We start from the raw sequence: 6,000 nt of genomic DNA, 5'->3' as shown, positions 1-6,000 counted from the left end.
CCATGCATTCGAACTAAATCTAATTATTCCCGTCTACTATGAAAACTAAGAACACTGATAGGTTTCTAGGGTCATTTGTCACGTTTTGTGTGTTGGGTCCAAGTTGATTCGAGGTGTGCAACATGGCTACAAGGCTGATGTCATCCGATGACATTCGGTTCACCGGCGACTCGACAAACGGTAAAGCTACGACTGGAAACCATGTCTAGGAGGTAGCTCTATGGATAGGTATCGCGTTCCGAGCAAAAGAAACGGCTGGTTCTCACCGAGTTCGTCGCAGTTTGAGGTAGACGTCGGCGGCCAGAGTTGACGTTGGCGGCGTGGGTGTCGTCGGTGAGCAGAGATTCGTCCTTTTTGTTCCGTGGATGAACTCCCCTCCTCCTGGTGATATTCCTGGCGCAGCAGTTCGCTCTCTCGTGGCCTGAGTCATCGGGAACGCGAACGGCGTCCGGCGGCGTTCTTGCGAGTGTGGCTTGCTGTGTGAGCCTATGGCTTCAGTGATGGCTTGGGATGAAAGAGGAGAGCGGGGGCGTCGGTCTGAGGCTGTATAGGAGAAGAATGGGCGTTCTAAGAGACGTACTTAAAGAGAGGTTGATGGGAGGTAATTGCAGCAGTTTATGGTGGCGTTTATGGCTGAACGTTTCGACTTGCTGTTCGTGTGTGCGTTCGGGAAGAGGAAGAGCAGTGCAACGCTTCACTCGCCAGGTCCAGGGACTTGTGTCCCGTTCATGCAAACATGAGAACGCACGAGTGCTCTTCTAGCTGGGCCGACTCGGCTGGTTGGCTGACTAGAGTACGCCTCTAGGCTCCTCGGCTAGTTGGTTCGGTGATAGACAAGGAAGAGAAAAGACTTGATGCATGCGTGTATATTCAGGGAAAAGTAAAACAGAAATAATGAGAGGAGAGAGATAGCATGCACGATGCATGTAACTAGGTAAAAATAAAAACCTGGCCAAAACATGGCGTGTATGTGCATGGCTATAGGCAAATTCGAAAAGAATTTTGTTAAGAACCAAATTAAAAGGAAATCGCAAATTAAAATCAAATCGACAATAATACAAGAAGTATTCCGAGAATTTATTCTCCTTCTTCTATGTGTCAAATTAATTCAAAAAATATTTGAAATTAATTTTTACAACTCCAAACAAAATATTTATTTTTATTAGACCGCGTTGCAACATCCTTTGTTTAGAAAAAAAAAATTAGTCCGCGAAAATCGGGATGTTACACTAGTGCATTGGACCCACTAGTCATCTACTGTGACAACATGGGTGCCATCGCCAATGCACAAGAACCAAGGTCACACAAGAGGCTGAAGCATATCAAGCTGCGTTACCACTCGATTCGCGAGTACATCGAAGATGGATAAGTAAAGATTTGCAAAGTACACACTGATCTGAATGTAGCAGATCCGTTAACTAAAGCTCTCCCTAGGGCAAAGCATGACCAACACCAGAATGCCATGGGTGTTAGGTACATTACAATGTAATCTAGATTATTGACTCTAGTGCAAGTGGGAGACTGTTGGAGATATGCCCAAGAGGCAATAATAAAAGTGGTTATTATATTTCTTTATGTTTATGATAAATGTTTATATACCATGCTATAATTGTATTAACCGAAACATTGATACATGTGTGATATGTAAACAAGAAAGAGTCCCTAGTATGCCTCTTAACTAGCTTGTTGATTAATGGATGATTAGTTTCATAATCATGAACATTGGATGTTATTAATAACAAGGTTATATCATTATATGAATGATGTAATGGACACATCCAATTAAGCGTAGCATAAGATCACGTCATTAAGTTATTTGCTATAAGCTTTCGATACATAGTTACCTAGTCCTTATGACCATGAGATCATATAAATCACTTATACCGGAAAGGTACCTTGATTACATCAAACGCCACTGCGTAAATGGGTGGTTATAAAGGTGGGATTAAGTATCCGGAAAGTATGAGTTGAGGCATATGGATCAACAGTGGGATTTGTCCATCCCGATGACAGATAGATATACTCTGGGCCCTCTCGGTGGAATGTCATCTAATGTCTTGCAAGCATATGAATAAGTTCATAAGAGACCACATACCACGGTACGAGTAAAGAGTACTTGTCAGGAGACGAGGTTGAACAAGGTATAGAGTGATACCGATGATCAAACCTCAGACAAGTAAAATATCGCGTGACAAAGGGAATTGGTATCGTATGTGAATGGTTCATTCGATCACTGAAGTCATCGTTGAATATGTGGGAGCCATTATGGATTTCCAGATCCCGCTATTGGTTATTGGTCGGAGAGAGTACTCAACCATGTCCACATAGTTCGCGAACCGTAGGGTGACACACTTAAGGTTTGATGTTGAAATGGTAGAATTTGAATATGGAATGGAGTTCGAAGTATTGTTCGAAGTCCCGGATGGGATCCCGGACATCACGAGGAGTTCCGGAATGGTCCGGAGAATAAGATTCATATATAGGAAGTCATTTTATAAGATTTAAAATGATCCGGAAGATTCTACGGAAGGTTCTAGAAGGTTCTAGAAAAGTCCGGAAGAAATCACTAAGGAAGGAGGAGTCCCGGAGGGACTCCACCTCCCTATGGCCGGCCAACCCTAAGGGGGAGAGTCAACCTTGGACTCCACCAAGGGAGCCGGCCAACCCTAAGGGGGGGAGTCCACCTTGGACTCCACCAAGGGGGCCGGCCACCCCCCCACATGGAAGGGGGGAATCCCACCCCAAGTGGGATTCCCACCTTGGGTAGGTTTCCCTACTACATGGAAGGTTTTGGGTTGGGGTCTTATTCGAAGACTTGTAGCCCAACACTTGGGGCTTCCACCTATATAATGAGGGGCCAAGGGGAGGGGGCCGGCCACCCCAAGACCACAAGGTGGCCGCACCCCCTAGTGGCCGTTGCCCCCCTCTCCCAAACCCTAGCCGCCCCCTCTCTCCTCCACCACTCCCGCACGCTTAGCGAAGCTCCGCCGGAGTTCTCCACCACCACCGCCACCACGCCGTCGTGCTGCCGGATTCAAGGAGAAGCTACTACTTCCGCTGCCCGCTGGAACGGGGAGGTGGACGTCGACTTCATCAACACCGAATGTGTGACCGAGTACGGAGGTGCTGCCCGATCGTGGCACCGTGATCAAGAACTTCTACGCGCTTTTGCAAGCGGCAAGTGATCGTCTACCGCAGCAACAAGAGCCTCATCTTGTAGGCTTTGAAAATCTTCAAGGGTGAGTCTCGATCATCCCCTCGTTGCTACCGTCTTCTAGATTGCATCTTGGCTTGGATTGCATTCTCGCGGTAGGAAATTTTTTGTTTTCTATGCAACGAATCCCTACAATAACAACATCAACATTTTGTTTTTTATGTCCCAGGCTAATGCCAGCATTTTTTGCCTTACCAAGTAAAATTGGATTATCAAGAGAAGCAAAGGAATTGGATAAGCCAAAAATCTTATTACCTTTAGGAATCTCCAGGTTTTTTGCCTTCTTAAGATCTTGTGCTTTCTCAATTACAGTCTTGCCATCCCTCGGGATCCTAGAACTCATCCTTGTAGCTTGCCCATGGCCCCAATGCTTCTTCTCCTTCCACACCATGGAAGGATGGGAGGATCAGGTTTGTTGCCCACCAGATCATCCTTCATCTCCTTGACCCTCTCCTCATCATCATCACTCTCAGCATCAAACTGTTGAAGCAGGTTCTTCCCAATATTTTCCTCAACACTCCTTAACACCAGAGTACCATCAACAGGGATGAGTGCCTCCTTGCCAAACACCCTAGCTTGGACACTTGTCTCCAGGCTCTGTTGAACAGCAGACCTAGAGACACTTCTTCCACCATGAGGGATGGAAGGATATGTCTCCATCTTGCAATTGTTCCCCCCATATTTGCTCTTATCCAGAGCCCTGAAGTCATCCCCAATATCAGCATCATCATCAAGTTTGTTCCCTTCATTGCTCTGACCAGGATCTTCATCATCATCTTCATCTACATCAATAGCTTCTCCTCCATTCTCCACAAAGAAATCAATCAGGAAGAAGCATTGTTCAATCTCAAAAAGTTTGTTGAAAGGAATCTTTGATTTGTCCCTTACAGACACCTTGACTCTAACTTCCTTGTAAAAGCTTCTGAAAATGCCTTGCCAGTCAATATTAACAAGCATAAGATCACGTCATTAAGTTATTTGCTATAAGCTTTCGATACATAGTTACCTAGTCCTTATGACCATGAGATCATATAAATCACTTATACCGGAAAGGGACCTTGATTACATCAAACGCCACTGCGTAAATGGGTGGTTATAAAGGTGGGATTAAGTATCCGGAAAGTATGAGTTGAGGCATATGGATCAACAGTGGGATTTGTCCATCCCGATGACGGATAGATATACTCTGGGGCCTCTCGGTGGAATGTCGTCTAATGTCTTGCAAGCATATGAATAAGTTCATAAGAGACCACATACCACGGTACGAGTAAAGATTACTTGTCAGGAGACAAGGTTGAACAAGGTATAGAGTGATACCGCTGATCAAACCTCGGACAAGTAAAATATCGCGTGACAAAGGGAATTGGTATCGTATGTGAATGGTTCATTCGATCACTGAAGTCATCGTTGAATATGTGGGAGCCATTATGGATCTCCAGATCCCGCTATTGGTTATTGGTCGGAGAGAGTACTCAACCATGTTCACATAGTTCGCGAACCGTAGGGTGACACACTTAAGGTTTGATGTTGAAATGGTAGAATTTGAATATGGAATGGAGTTCGAAGTATTGTTCGAAGTCCCGGATGGGATCCCGGACATCACGAGGAGTTCCGGAATGGTCCGGAGAATAAGATTGATATATAGGAAGTCATTTTATAAGATTTAAAATGATCCGGAAGATTCTACAGAAGGTTCTAGAAGGTTCTAGAAAAGTCCGGAAGAAATCACTAAGGAAGGAGGAGTCCCGGAGGGACTCCACCTCCCTATGGCCGGCCAATCCTAAGGGGGGGAGTCCACCTTGGACTCCACCAAGGGGGCCGGCCACCCCCCCACATGGAAGGGGGGAATCCCACCCCAAGTGGGATTCCCACCTTGGGTAGGTTTCCCTACTACATGGAAGGTTTTGGGTTGGGGTCTTATTCGAAGACTTGTAGTCCAACACTTGGGGCTTCCACCTATATAATGAGGGGCCAAGGGGAGGGGGCCGGCCACCCTAAGACCACAAGGTGGCCGCACCCCCTAGTGGCCGGCGCCCCCCTCTCCCAAACCCTAGCCACCCCCTCTCTCCTCCACCACTCCCGCACGCTTAGCGAAGCTCCGCCGGAGTTCTCCACCACCACCGCCACCACGCCGTCATGCTGCCGGATTCAAGGAGAAGCTACTACTTCCGCTGCCCGCTGGAACGGGGAGGTGGACGTCGGCTTCATCAATACCGAACGTGTGAACGAGTACGGAGGTGCTGCCCGATCGTGGCACCGTGATCAAGATCTTCTACGCGCTTTTGCAAGCGGCAAGTGATCGTCTACCGCAGCAACAAGAGCCTCATCTTGTAGGCTTTGGAAATCTTCAAGGGTGAGTCTCGATCATCCCCTCGTTGCTACCGTCTTCTAGATTTAATCTTGGCTTGGATTGCGTTCTCGCGGTAGGAAATTTTTTGTTTTCTATGCAACGAATCCCTACAATAACAACATCAACATTTTGTTTTTTATGTCCCAGGCTAATGCCAGCATTTTTTGCCTTACCAAGTAAAATTGGATTATCAAGAGAAGCAAAGGAATTGGATAAGCCAAAAATCTTATTACCTTTAGGAATCTCCAGGTTTTTTGCCTTCTTAAGATCTTGTGCTTTCTCAATTACAGTCTTGCCATCCCTCGGGATCCTAGAACTCATCCTTGTAGCTTGCTGATACGTCTCCGACGTATCGATAATTTCTTATGTTCCATGCCACATTATTGATGTTATCTACATGTTTTATGCACACTTTATGTCATATTCGTGCATTTTC

The sequence above is a fragment of the Lolium perenne genome, chromosome 7 (assembly GCF_019359855.2).
Source record: "Lolium perenne isolate Kyuss_39 chromosome 7, Kyuss_2.0, whole genome shotgun sequence".
Taxonomy (NCBI): domain Eukaryota; kingdom Viridiplantae; phylum Streptophyta; class Magnoliopsida; order Poales; family Poaceae; genus Lolium; species Lolium perenne.
The sequence above is the reverse complement of the archived record's forward strand: the minus strand, read 5'-3'. Positions refer to the sequence as shown.